Source organism: Triturus cristatus, chromosome 6 (assembly GCF_964204655.1).
Source record: "Triturus cristatus chromosome 6, aTriCri1.1, whole genome shotgun sequence".
Lineage (NCBI taxonomy): Eukaryota > Metazoa > Chordata > Amphibia > Caudata > Salamandridae > Triturus > Triturus cristatus.
This window is the reverse complement of record NC_140589.1, coordinates 1018771476-1018785224: the sequence shown is the minus strand read 5'-3', so window position 1 is coordinate 1018785224 and position 13749 is coordinate 1018771476. Positions and strand designations below refer to the sequence as shown.

General features: G+C 46.9%; 1 protein-coding gene across 1 annotated transcript in view; it reads left to right on the top strand.

The window, feature by feature from the left end:
• Nucleotides 1-13749, top strand: part of ACOXL (acyl-CoA oxidase like) — a 1019872-nt gene that overhangs the window by 210840 nt on the left and 795283 nt on the right. The window lies entirely within an intron of this gene.

The following is a 13749-nucleotide window of genomic DNA, read 5'->3' as shown; positions in this document are numbered from 1 at the left end:
TCAGTCAGTTGTAGTCACTGAGAATGTAGATCAGCACACTCTCCAATGTAAAACCAGTAATGGCAAACTTTCCCTCTAATTTTCCATACATATACACATAACCCACAAATGACATTGCTTTCCAGTGTTTTTTCAAATTAAAAAACGATTTTCCATTGGCCACAGGGAATAATACTTTTCAACTGACATTTTCACCCCTTCTCCTTAATATCAGTTTCCATAGCAAGAGGTCATGCAACATTCAACTTAGCTGCCAAGTCACAAGTCCACCACACAATGTTGCAAATGACAAAAGCAGGTGTGGTTGGCTTTGCAAAGCATGCCCTTATCCTTTCTGCTGTACCTTTCAAACATTTCAAAATAACCAATAAGAAACATGCTTTCTAAACAAAGTAAAATGCACCCTCTGTTAGAATGTAGAGTGTTCTTAAACAGCCAATCAAATCTCTACTTTCTTAAAAACAGCATCTTGTTCACCATTTTAGATAGATTTTATTCTACCACCTGCCTACCTCAGGTACAGACTTCTTCTGATTACCTACAGAGATCCCTTCAAGATGCTTTCAGTGTAGATTGTTGGGCACAGGTATGTTTTCTGGTGCAAAAGGTATGCTGAAAACAGAGGTATTGACAAAGACCTAGCGTTACAAAATGTTGATATTAAATGGATTGGACAGAGAGGATTGAAGTGGCACCAATTGATGCCATTGGTTAAATCCTTTATGCACTTTCAACCCCCTGACCTCATGATTGTGCACTGTGGTGGCAATGACCTAGGCACATTGACTGAGGTAGGTCTGGAAATGCTAATGAAGGACACCTTTCCAGAATTGATGTTGCTTTTCCCCCAAACTGCCTTTGTCTACTCTAACATGTGCCAGAGACAGAAATGGAAGTGGTCCAATCAATTTTGTCCTCAGATTGAGAAAGCTAGAAAAAATGTCAATAAAGCTGATTTTGCTTATCTCAGAGACTATAGTATGGGGCCCATATACAACAACAATCTGCGTTTTAATATGGTTGGCATATACAGGAGAGATGGTGTACATTTCACAGATGAGGGAAACAGATTCTTTCTCAACAACTTCAGACTCTGCATCGGCACTTACATGTAACTACAAAAATCTCCCAATAAACACAAGGGCTCTTTTTAGAGCCACCCAAGATGCTAACATATAATATAGCTTTTTAATGAAAATAAATCTTATTTTTTTGTTTTATGAGTTGCGCACCCCTCGCGTTCACACCAGGGGGCCGCGCTGAGAGTCACGCACCCCTTGCGTTCACACCAGGGGTCCGTGCAGGGAGTTGCGCACCCCTCGCGTTCACACCAGTGGGCCGCGCTGGGAGTCGCGCACCCCTTGCAGCCCCCTCACCCATTTTTTTATTTAAAAAATAGAGCCCCGGGGAGGTGGCTTTTCATTCTACAAATCCCCCCGGGACCTGGCCCACCTGGGGGGTTAAAAGTAACAAAGCAAGGAAGCCCTTGATTCTTTTTTTTTTTACTTTTTCGTCCGGATCCGCGCACCCAGCTCGCATTCCGCTGTTTTAAAAAAAAATGCTTTTTTTGGCCCTGGGGGTCCTTGTGGGACCCCCTGAGCAGGCCTAGGGGGTCAGGGTGTTTCTACCCTGCCCCCTTTTCTTCTTTGTCACCTTTGTTTCCCTGTTTTCCTCTGACTAGGTTCTACCGAGTCACAAAATGGCTGACAACACTTCCTGGTTTGGAATATTGACAGCCAATTAGAATAAAGCTCGTGGTCGGGAGGGTGCGTGAATCCACCGCGCGGGTCTGCGGATCCTCCGCGCCTCTAAATATCGAAACTTATTTTTGATTTTCTCAGCAACTACTGAACAGATTTACACCATTTTTAAAAGGTCACTATCTGAGCCAAGCAGTACCTTTTTGCCAAATTTGGGGTAAATCCATTTAGTAGTTTCGGCTGTAGCCTTGCACAAAGTTTCCTATGGGAAATTGATTTTTTGACTCTTATTTTTTTAATTTCTCAGCAACTACTGAACGGATTCACACCGTTTAATTAAAAAAGGTCTCTTTCTGAACCAAGGGCTACCTTTTTGCCAAATTTGGTGTAATTCTGTTCAGCAGTTCGGGCTGTAGTCATGTCTAAAGTTTCCTATGGGAAATTACATGGAGAAAACGTGTTTTGCCCCCCCCCCTTTTTTCCTCGGCCCCCGCTTGGCGAATCACCCTGAAACTTTTGGGATAGGAGCTGACCGGAGCGGGCCATAAGTTTTGAAAATTTCGCGAAGATCCGTCAAACGGCGCCTTCTGCATAATAGCACAGCTCAGCTCGCGACACCGTATGATGTCATCGGAGCCATAAGAGGACCTCATCGGCGTGCTCACGTCAGTTCCACCCATTTTTTCTGTGCCACCGAGGCAAACAGGCGGACCGAGACATTTTCACATGTATACGTAGTATAATAAATATATATATATTCACTGAAAAAACCATAGGTTTCAGGCATGATATAGTTAGAAACTAGCATTTAAAAAACCTTAGAAATTCACTGAAAAAACCATAGGTTTCAGGGGCGTTATAGTTAGTTGGACATTTCACTCGTACAAAACCATAGAAATTCCCCCGTTATAGTTAGTTCAGCTAACTATAACTCGCGTGCCCGCGATGCACTGCTGATGACATCACATATTACATCACTCATGACATGGTCAGTGACATCACTCATGACATCACTAATGACATCTCAAAATAATAGTCTTGAGTTCTAGTCATTTGTTTTCTGCTATTCTTCTTCGCATGGTTTTTAATATGTCATCAGGGTACTGATACAATGGGATGCTCTGCAGACACCACCGCAGATGACCTACATTACAACACACCTTCAAACTACTATTGCTTTGCAAGGCAAATGGAAAATGTGACATTTTATTCTCCCCAGGATTGTAAACTGGCAAATCCTTGGTACTGGATTATTACCTCCCACATTGCCTGATTTCTCCCACAACAGCCTGCTTATGACAAATCACTCAGATCGTCTAAGACTACATCTCATAAGGCACTCCGTCATCTGAAAATTTTCCTGTGAGTTGCTGGCTGTCATCCACCACCCATGTCCTGAAGAAGACCCGCTATGACATTTAAATAGTGCTTTGTCAGGGTCGAAACGTCGACGAAAACATATGGTTCAGCTATTTCAAGTCTCTTGGCTCAAATTAACAAGCGCAAGGGCTGTTCGCAAGAGACATTGTCCTCTTTTATCCTGACCACCTTTAGTTTTTTGCTGTTAAATTGTATATAACCTCACCTTTTACATATGATACGCACTACACCATCGTCACTGAGCACCAGATGTCACTATATTACATGTCACTTGTATATATTACTCACTTTGACAGCCTTTTCTATTTCTGTAATTGTTTTTGAAAGCATCAAATCATATAAAATAATAATTTAACAAACACCCTCTAGTCAAGTGTTGTTGATTTTGTGTTCCAACTATATTGAACTTATATGCTAATTTCCAAACAAGTTGATATCATGTTTTGATTTTGTATACATTGTTCAATCTCTGATCTACTCTTCCCATGTAAAGTAATTATCCCCCCCCCGTCCAAACCACTGTAGCTTTCTGTATATATGAGATACTGACATCCACCAGCTACTTATGATCACTGGCTTTTTTAATTTTTTATTAAACCTGTATTTTGAATATTTGTAATCAAAATATTAGTCTTGAGTTCGTCATTTTTTCTACTATTGATCTTTGCATGGTTTCTAATATGTCATCAGGAAACTGATAGAATGTGATGCTCTGTACAGCACCACTGCAGATGACCTACATTACAAAACACCTTCAAGCTACTATTGCTTTGCAAGGCAAATGGAAAATGTGACATTTTATACTCTCCAGCTCATAAGAATTCCAATGAGTGGCCTCTTGATCATATTTTTATTTATTTATTTATTTTTTTACAGAGTTTTATATAGCGCAAACTTGCCCCGAATCGGGTATCAGAGCGCTTTATATAGCAGCAGTTGCATTTCATGAGGACACATTCATTTTTGTTAGGCATGGGGAGATTAAGTGATTTGCCCAGAATCACAGGATGTTCAGCGTCATTGCCAAAACTCGAACACAGTTCCCCAGATTCTAGGTCAACCGCCCTAGCCGTTAGGCCAACTCCTCTCCCCTCATCCTAGTCTTGGCCAACGTCGTAGCTATCTCTGTGAGCTGATATCATTGCCACCACCATACTCTGGTAGTTGCACAACATCAGAGCCCCCAACTAAATTTGAAATTAGTGTTATTGCTACAACACCTCCTCTGCTGTACTCTCGAGTGACCCTGTGTCTCTGCTTGTCACCTGGTAATGAAGTATCTCCTTTACCATTATTCTGAGTATTTTTCTGGACTCTGGCACCCTTCAGTTTTTGGGAAGGGTGATGACTTGAGTACTTCAGCTTCTTCCGACCAGTCTCTTGACTAAGAACACCAGTATTTAAAAATTTGTAAATTCCGTCATACTGTGCTTGCAGTTCAAAGTGAAATGTCCATTCTGCAGTAGTCTTCCTGTTTGGCACCAAGTCTGTGATCAGCATGCCTTAATTATCATGCACATCAGTAGGAAGGAATTGTCAAAGAGTTCTATGTGTTACTCTGGGATTGTTTCTGAACTAATAGTTTGTGAGAGTGGTAAAAATGTAGAGGGAGGAAATGCATAAATATTTTGTGAGGGCTAGTAAAAATGGGTCATGTGGAGGATAGCTATAGCCATGTTCTTCTACGTGTATATGAGAGAAAGAGATATATGCATAGAGCAAGATGATGTTAGGGGTGATGTAAAAGAGGCTTATGTTGTGTTTCCTGTTTACATGAAGGGTTTTGTGCATGCATTTGTGTGTGTGTGTGATTGGGCATTTAGGGGGTGATGTTGCGGAGAGCTGCTTCCTTGTTCCTTTGTGTGCCTGTGTTCATGGAATGTAGACTGTGTGAGAGAATGTGGGATGGTTTGGAGCACGCTAAAAGGGCATCACGCCATTTCTGTGTTTTGGATGGTACCATACCTTTTTCCTTCATAGATTCAGTGTGTATTATAGAGGTGAAATATGAGCAAGCTCATAACCTGTTAATTTGTAAATAGGCATGTGATGGGGTAACTAGGAGAAAAGTTCATGCCTTTTCCTATGTAATTTTGTTTTGGTGGGTACATCAATCTCCTTGTGTCTTAAGTTGTAAACATGTAACATAAGGTAAATATTGAAATCCAAAAATATTTTCGGAAGATACACATAATATGAAATATTTCACTGTAATCTATTTTTGAAAAATATGCACATTTTAAAATAACTTTCATTGCAGCATCACATGTATTACATTTGTGAAGTTACGCAAATTAGGAAAAGTTGCGATTTTAAGTTTTGCATCTGGGTTAAAAGGATTTCTACTCGGAGAAATAAGGGTGGAGGGTACCGCACAAAATAAATAAGCATTTGCAATGCAGTAGGTCTCACATTAGTGAAACTATGAGCTACTGGCATTGCAAATGCTTTTTTGTTTTGTCTAAAAATATTCGATCAGTAGCATAAGTAATAATAAAAGAAATTCCACAAATGAAGGAAAGGGTGCAGTACTTACTAGGTATCCCTGTGGAGTTGTAAAGGGACCTCTATAAGCCACATAAGGTACTTCACCCTTAATGTAATTATAAAGAGAAAGATTGCTGCTGAGCATACGTTTTCATTGGAAATTAGATTTTTGTTAGCTTGCACTTTAAAAATGCAGCATTGTTGTTTATTTATTTTCGTTTGTGAAATAAAGCTAAAGAAACAACAATAGTTCATTTTTAAAACGCAAGCTAACAAAAATTTCACTTCCAATAAAAACAAGTTGAAACATATGCTCAACTGTAATTTATATGTTTATATTTGCATTAAGGGTGCAGTACTAGGAGGGGAGGAGCCTAGCGCTTGACCAAGATGGCCGCGTGAGCTCTGAGCTCCCGAGACCCTCGCGCCCTCCGTCGACTATCCTGTCTCTAATCCTGTCTGTATGCATGGCATCGTGTAGATGACCGGCCAGGGAGGCGATTGATGCTACCCGCGGTCGGATCGCCCACCGGGAACCGGAGTTATGCATGGTGGAAGATTGTGGCCTATCTCCGAGGAATGCCAGGGGCTAGAGTTGGCAGGACGCCCGACTTCTAGTTGAACAACAACGGCCAGGCGAGGTGTGAACTGTCGGATGGAGGTCCCCGTCCTTTCACTTTCGCTTTCTCTCCCTTTGTCTGCCCTGCCCCTGGAGAGCTCTTGGTGGCTTCATTATCCTTTGGACGCTCTACATGCTACTCTGGCGGCCCATTGCAGAACTGATCACTCCTGATTCCTCTCGTTGAGGGAGGGCCGTCTTATCTGAACCGACCTGCTTGGTACCAACCATGTCGGGCAAAGCAGAGGTGGATCGGCTGAAGCCTAAATCTACCAGGCGGGGTGCTTATACTCAGGTCAATAATATGGACCGCTATGCTCTGCAGAAGGGATCACCGAGTGGGTCGAGCCAGTCGCCAGATACCCAGAAGGAGGCCTCGCCCTTGGCCCCGGAGCTCTCGCTGCAGGATGTCATGGGCGCGCTTGAAGGGATGCAGACTTCGATTGGGAGGCAGTTTGATGCCCTGGCGCATAAGGTGGATGCCATCTTGGTGGATGTCAACCTGATCCGTGCGGACTTGGGCAAAACGAATGAACGGGTTAAAACCCTGGACCTCAAGACCACGGGCCTCGCCGATGATGTCGCGGAACTGCAGACCGAGGTTCGTAAGCTGAGGACCGAGAGTGATCTCGCCGCCCGCAGGCTGGAGGACTTTGAGAGCCGTGCCAGGCGCAACAACGTGCGCATTATCGGGGTCCCGGAGTCCTCGGATGAGGCTTCGGTTGACCTGCTCGTCGAGGACTTGGTGCTTAACCATCTGCAGCCTAGGGGTCTTGGGAAGTTCTTTGCTGTTGAAAGGGCCCATAGAGTGCCGGGTGGGAGGCCCAAGGTGGGAGCCCCACCGAGGCCGATTGTCGCCCGGCTCTTTCATTTTCGAGATCGGGACGCTATCCTGCAAGCATCGAGGGTGACGGGCCCGGTCCCCTTCCAGAACGCGTCGGTGAATTTCTATCCGGACTTCACCCAGCAGGTGCAGAGGCAGAGACAGGGCTTTCTGGGGGTGAAGAGGCGACTCTGGGAGAGGGATCTGAAGTATGCCATGCTCTTCCCTGCCAGACTACGTGTGGTGTACGAAGATCGGACATTCTTCTTTGAGTCTCCTGTTATGGCCGATGAATGGCTGGACGCTTTGCCCCGGCGGCGGACGGGAGAGGATACTGCCGCGGATGGGGACAGTGGCCGGGATGGGCAAGGCTGATTTCTCGGAGCCGGTCTGACTCGATTTGACTTTATTTGATGACTTGATTAGAGTGCAGTAAATGCGGAGGGTTGCGGGAGGACGAGGGGAGCTCTTTCCTCCCTTAGGGTGCTTTTTGTAGATGTTGGGTTTTGTAGGGCGACAGGCACACTGCAAGTTGGGGGGGCTTTGTAAGCTGCAGCAGGGGTGCAGGGTGGGGGGGATGGTTGGGATTTTGGGGTTGTTGTTGGGGGGTCTGTTTCTGCAAGGCGTAGTGATCATCTTCGGTATTGTCCCATGGTGGCTCTTCGGGGGGGGGTGGGCCTCTTTGTGTTTGGGGATGGGGGGTAGAGGTTTAAGTGTTATTAGCTGGAATGTTAATGGTTTGGGGGATCGCATTAAGCGCGGGATAGTTTTGCAACACTTGAAACGGTCAATGCCAGATGTTGCCCTACTGCAGGAGACACACCTTATAGGTAACACGTGCTATGCTCTTAATAGGAAGGGTTATAAATTCATAGCTCATTCGGGATTCTCCTCCGGGTCTAGGGGTGTGGGCATCCTTGTCAGGGCCTCGCTGCCATTTGAGGTGGACTCCACCGTTGTTGACGATAGGGGGAGGTTTGTGGCGGTGGCGGGGAGGTGGGAAGGTAGAACTTTGGTTTTAGTTTCGGTTTATGTCCCTCCAGCCCTGCAGGCCTCCACGTTTGTGGATCTGGGTAGGGCCTTGCTGGATCTCCCGGGGGGTATGCTAGTGGTAGGGGGGGACTTCAATGCTGTCGGCTCTGGGCTGCTGGATAGGCACCCGCCCAGAGACACAGGGGGGGCTCAGAAGTGGCTTCCAGACTTCCTAGACACACTCGGCCTGATAGACTGCTGGAGGCTCCGACACCCCACACAGCGTCAATACACCTTCCACTCCGGGGCGCATGGTAGCCTTTCTAGGATTGACTATCTGCTCACTTTGGCTGTGCACGCCCCTTTGGTTTCTGAGGCCAGGCACATGGCGCGTGGCATATCGGACCATTCGCCAGTGTGGGTCAGGTTGGATGTCGGCCGAGAGGGAGGGGGCAGGGTGGCTCCTATTAACCCCTGGTACTTTCGAGATTCCAAGATGCGCAGCGCACTGGTGAAGACATTTGATAATTTTTTCAAGGATAATCAGGGATCCGTGGACTCGGCAGTGTCGCTCTGGGAAGCATTTAAGACCGTTCTGCGAGGGGAGGCCCTCTCACTTGTAGTGGCGGCCAAGCGGCGGAGAGATGGCGAGGTTATGCAGGTGGAGGAGGAGATCATGGCTTTGGAGGGAGCGCTAGAGGAGGAGGTAACAGCGGCCTCACTGCATGAGCTGAGCTTGAAGCAAGCCGAGTATAAGGACCTTGTGACAAATGCCGCTAAGACCCTCAGTAGGGAGCAGCAGGGCCGCCTGTATGATGTTGGTGACAAGGCCGGGAAGCTCCTAGCTTGGCTGGATAAAAGAGAACGGGTTAATAGAGTAGTGCCGGAGCTGACGGGAGAGGGGGGAGAGGTGATTGTGGAACCTGAAGGGATTGTCCAGTGTTTCTCGGACTATTTCCGTAAGGTTTATGCCTCAGTGTCGGATAGGCCGCCCGGGGACTCGCGTGACCTCTTGCGGGATATCGCTCTGCCCTGTCTTTCTGATGTAGATAGAGATGATCTTGATGGAGAATTAACGGTCGATGAGGTGGCGGGAGCTATTCGCGCGCTGAACTCGGGCAAGGCCTCGGGCCCGAATGGCTTGCCGATTGACCTGTATAAATTGTTCCCGGATAGGGTAGCCCCTCACCTGCGCGCCATGTTTGTGGAGGCGTGGGGGAGTGGGACCCTCCCGTTGGACCAGAGGCTGGCGGCAATTGTTGTGATACATAAAGATGGTAAACCCCGAGATAAGTGTGCCTCATACAGGCCCATATCACTCCTCAACGCCGAGCCGAAGATCCTGGCTAAAATCCTGGCGGGCAGATTAGTCAGGGTACTTGGAGACTTGATTCACCCGGATCAATCCGGTTTTATTCCGCATCGCAACACTGCGTTGAACCTTCGGCGCCTTCATGGGGTGATCGCCAGGGCTGGCACGCTGCGAGAACCGGCTATTGTGGCGTCTCTTGATGCCACGATGGCCTTCGATACGGTGGAATGGGAGTATTTGTGGGCTGTGCTAGCCAAGTTCGGCTTTGGCCCTGGTTTTGTGAGCTGGGTGAGGTTGCTGTACGAGGGACCCCTTGCGAGCGTGGTGGTAAATGGCCGGGCATCGACTCCGTTCCGGCTTGGGAGGGGGACTCGGCAGGGCTGCCCCCTGTCGCCTCTGTTGTTCGCCCTTGCTCTTGAACCTCTGGCGGCGTGGATACGCTGGCACCCAGATATACGTGGCCTTCGGTGGTCGCCCGAACACGAGGACCGCATTTCGCTATACGCTGATGACATCTTGTTGTATCTTGCCTCGCCCAAGAACTCACTCATAGTGGTCTGTGACGTTCTTACATCCTTCGGTAGGAATTCGGGTCTCGTCATCAACTGGAGTAAGTCGTATTTATACGTCCTGAGTGGTGAGGTTCCGCCGGTCCCGCGAACTTGCTCGATCCAGATTGCTCAGCAGGGCTTCGTGTATCTGGGGATCTTTATCTCCATGGACCCCGCTTTGCGGTATGCGAGAAACCTGCTCCCCCCCCGGCGCGCCTGCGGCGGGATGTTGAGGGCTGGCGGAGGCTGCCGCTCTCCCTCGTCGGGCGCGCTGCCTTGTTCAAAATGATGTCCCTTCCTCGGTTCCTCTACGCATTGCAAAACACTCTAGATTGGGTGCCGGCCAAGTACTTTCGGGAGGTCGAAAGCCTCCAACGGACGCTGTTGTGGGATGGGAGGCCGCGGATAGCGATTGCTAAATTGACGCTTCCATGGTATGACGGGGGTATCGCGCTTCCAGACATCCGACGCTATTACTGGGCCACCCAGTTGTCCGCGATTAACCACGGTTTCTATGGCCCGGCCCTCAGCCCTGGTTATGCCATGGATAGATGGTTGTTGCGCTGTGGGAACTATCTTAGGGCGTTGTACTCGGGGTCCCTCGACTCATCCCTCACGGGGCCCACTGGGGTGGCGGTGCGTGTATGGAAGATGGCGACTGACTCTCTGGGCTGGAAGGATAGGCTCACCTTAGCTGCCCCGTTGTTTGAATCTGAAAGGTTGGGTAGGCTTTGGCATACGAAAGGGTTTGATAAATGGGATTTGATCGGCATTTCCAGGGTTGGAGATATGCTGATTAAGGGTAGGGTGAAGTCCTTTGAAGAGTTGCAGAAGGAGTATGAGTTGGGGGCGTCTGAGTTCTTCCGATATGTTCAGGTTCGTCATGCCCTGCGGTCAGTCCTTGTGGAGGGTGAGAAGGTGCCTGAGTCCTCTCCTTTGGAGGACCGGATCCTTGATGGCCATATGCCGGAGAGCACGATCTCGCTCATCTACAAGAAACTGATAAATGTTCGGGCTGATGTGCTACTGGGGCTGCGGGACCAGTGGACTAGGGACGGACTCGAGTTGGACGATGAGGACTGGCAGTCTGCTGTTTCCTCTCCTAAGGAGGTTGCGATCCCGTCGCGTCTGAGGCTGGTGCAGCTTAAGATCCTGCATCGAGTGTATGTAACGGGGCCGCGACTGGTTCATATGGGATTCTCTGAGGAAGGCCTATGTAGGAGGGGATGCGGTATGGTGGGTACTTTCCTACATATCATCTGGGAATGTGGTGTCATCACGGAATTTTGGAGGCGAGTTCATGCGGTGATGGAGGAGGTGACGGGCATTGCTATGCAGCCGGAGGCGCGGTGTTGTCTCCTGAATGTCTGGGGGCCCACTGACCATGATGAGGCACAGACCCAGTGGGTGACCCTGGGTAACATGGTTGCTAAGAGGGACATCGCGCGCTTGTGGGGTTCCGGGGGGCCCCCCACGTTAACTGCGTGGAAAGAAAATATGGACTGGAGTATGCTCAGGGAGAAGACAGTATATTGCGCCAGAGGCCGCCCTCGGAGGTGGCATGCCATCTGGGGGCGGTGGAACCAATACAGGGGGGGAATATGTCTTGCCCCTGATCTGAATCCCCCCGAGGAACAGCTTTCTTCTTGACCTTCTTTCAAGCTCCGTATGTAGATGTGATGGTTAATTGACTTCTTGGGCCTCTGCTTTTCCCCCTTTTTCCTCTTATCATAGTACTGTGACCGTTAGACGATTGGGGTCCGGCTCCCCCTGAGGGGCTACCACCGTGGGCATTCAGTGTTGTTGCCTTGCTGGGGTTTGCTGTGTGTTTGTAATTATTAAAAATGGAACCTTCTCACTGCTCCTTCAATGTACTGTGGACGATTCTCTATACTCTCCTAATGAAGCTGCCGAACCTCCGGGTTGTCGGCTGAATAGCTGTGTCCAGATTTTTGAAGAAATAAAGGTTTTAAAAAAAAAAAAAAAAAAAAAGGGTGCAGTACTATACAACTCCACAGGGACACCTAGTAACAGCCTGTGGTACTGCACCATTTCCTCGACACCTAATATGCGAATAGAATTGCGCAGTGGCATAAGGAACGAGAGGTAAAACAAATGTTGGGCTTGTGTAGCATTTGCGTTACACAGCACTTTTACTTCATAAGCAAGTCGTGCTGCGAATGCTGTTAAAGTAAATAAATAGATATTAATGCCATGTGGCGCCATGTTCAAAGTGAATATAATTACGGGTAGCATGAACACAAGTGATAATTTTTTATAGGCTTTTGAAGCCTTTGTGGTATACCACGCCTAAACTAAATATGTTTAAAGTTAAAGCATGCAGTACTGTGAATGCTAGAAAAGTAAATAAATAGAAAAGAAAGGCGGGCTGCCGCCATGTTGACAGGTAAAGCCAACAATGATATAAAGACAGCTGTCCACCTTGTTTTATATTTATTTACTTTTGAAGCATTCGCTTCAAGGTACGGCATAACTTTAAACATGTGAAGCTAAAGCGTGGCATGGCGCGAATGCTACAAAAGTAAATGAATAAAAAAGAAAGACGGCAGCCACCCGTCTTTCTTTTGTATTTATTTACTTTCGTAGCAATTGCGGAACGCCGCGCTTTAGCTTTAAACGTGTAAATGCTGATAAAGAAAATAAATAGAAAAGAAAGCTTAAAGCCCATATCCTGAATAAAGTAAATAAATAGAAAAGAAGAACGGGGCGGTCTTAAAATAAATAATAACAAGCAGTAGGGTAAAGGAGAAGGCAGCTGCAGCCCGAAGACAGGGTGTGTCGGGAAGGAGGCTGTTGTGCCTGAACTCCAGCTACGTTGAAGAAGTCATTAAGAAAAGGGTGCTGAGTAAGTGAAAATAAAACATACAGAGTAAAGTTACTTGTAAAAGGAGCTGTCCTTATGGGAGGTTACAACTGAAGAGAACGAGTTAATAAAGAGGGAGAAGGAGGGACTATTCAACAAATAAACCAATGAAATAAAAACAATTTTAAAAGACACTGACAAGAGCCAATAAAATACATAGACGGAGCTTGAAGCCCATTTCCTAAACCCAGCATGTCTCGAAAAGACAGTGCAAGCGCTGCCTAGGCGAGATCTAAAAATCGTTGCAGCTAGTGAACCAGCAAACGGCTTCACACCGCTAGAAAGACTGATGGTTTTGCTGCTGTTGTTTTTAAGATGGCTGTATACTCGTTTACAGAAGACTCGGTTTATATGATAAATTCTTGACTTCAAACATGCATACATACCCATGAACCTACTGTGAGGATCTGGATTATTAGCTATAACACTGAGGCTTATTTTTAGAAAGTATTTGTTGTGGTGTAATAGACCCAGTAGTATGGCTTGATGCTAAGTGCAGAGCAAGCTCAACCAGGTTATTTATCCTCTTACTTTATTATCACCAGACATGCCAACTGCAAAGCGGACTCCTGCACGATGCTTCTTGCAGGTCTGTTTAAAAAGAAAATTGCCAGAATGCAGAAATGCTAAATAGTGTGACTAGATTTATCACTCCATCTCAGAGTAGATTCCTTATCAATTTGATCCAGAGATGCCGACCCAGACCTATCTTCATTCATTTAAAAGCATTCATTGCCTTTATATTCATCATCATCATAAACAAAACATTTACGGGTATGTGCAGCAATTAATCAAGGACTTGCTTCAGGGAAAAAAAACACTAAGCCTTAGCTTCACTACCCATTTCTGCTTCCAAAACCCATATTTCTCGTAATTCTTCACCGCGGACATTTCTCTTGCTTTCCCAAAAAAACAGCTATGACATGGTGCCCTAAAGAGCTTCATAACCAGCCCAGTCCTCTGGTTATGAAACACCTCTATGATCACAGAGTCGCAGTTCCTTCGCTTGCATAATGCTTGT